Here is a 1,216-nt window from a genome sequence, read left to right as displayed (position 1 = left end):
GGAATCAGTTTTTTAAAGTTTTTAGATAAAACTGTGAGAACAGGAAGTTCGACAAGCAATGATCCAATGGCCACTTCCCTTAGAACATACTAAGCCTTGTAGGCTCGTGTAACTGAATTCCATTCCTCAGTTCTTAAGAAAAGTTCAAGCGAAGTTGCGGTGCATTTACCCCTATACTTTTCTCCCTGCATGTTGATACATTTTTATCTATCTGCTAATTTATTAATTTATGTTTCCTCTTTTAATAAGTGAGATTTCCTCTTTCTGCATTTCCCTTTCACCTTCTCTTACTTCTTCCTAATGGTCACCATATTCTTTGAAAGCTTGAATTTCAACCCAATGGCCCCTTTGGTGGGCTTGCTCCATATGAATAGGATTCATAATAATAATAATAATAATAATAATAATAATAATAATAATAATAATAATAATAATAATAATAATAATAATAATAATAATAATTGGAATAATTGAATAGTAATAATAATAATAATCTTTGGTGGGCTTGTTCCATATGGTTTGGTTCTTGCTCCATATGATAACAATAATCATATAATCCGAATAATAATAATAATAATAATAATAATAATAATAATAATAATAATAATAATAATAATATTCTTTGGAAGCCTGAATGTCAAGCCAGTGGCCCCTGTGGGCTTATTCTATGTAAGTAGGGTTCATCTTCTGAATAATAATAATAATATTAATAATAATAATAATAATAATAATAATAATATAATAATATTCTCTGAGGGCTTGAATTTCATGCCAGTTGCCCCGTGGGCTCGTTCCATATGAAAAGGGTTCATCTTTGAATAATAATAATAATAATAATAATAATAATAATAATAATAATAATAATAATAATAATAATAATAATAATAAAGCTGAACATATTCGAGAACTGGTGCACCTGACAGAAAAACATTTGCCTTTGAGTTTTTACCCAGCGTAAGCATTTGCTTAATCACCCTACCGTTCGTGATATTAACATGTGTATTGCCTTTGAATATTTCTCTGCAGCTGTTATTTGTTGTTCGTAGAACAGGAATCCTAGCCAACATGATATAAGTTGGAGAATACCGGATAATTAAAATAAAATAATTATCAAGTAAATGAATAAAAAAAAAAAGATAAGTGCTGCGATTCAGTTTGGTTACCCTGCGTCCACAGGACCGCACCAGGCCTCTTTTGTACCTTCCAAAACATTAAA

The sequence above is a fragment of the Macrobrachium rosenbergii genome, chromosome 48 (genome assembly GCF_040412425.1).
Source record: "Macrobrachium rosenbergii isolate ZJJX-2024 chromosome 48, ASM4041242v1, whole genome shotgun sequence".
In the NCBI taxonomy this organism is placed as follows: domain Eukaryota; kingdom Metazoa; phylum Arthropoda; class Malacostraca; order Decapoda; family Palaemonidae; genus Macrobrachium; species Macrobrachium rosenbergii.
This window is presented reverse-complemented; position numbering follows the sequence as displayed.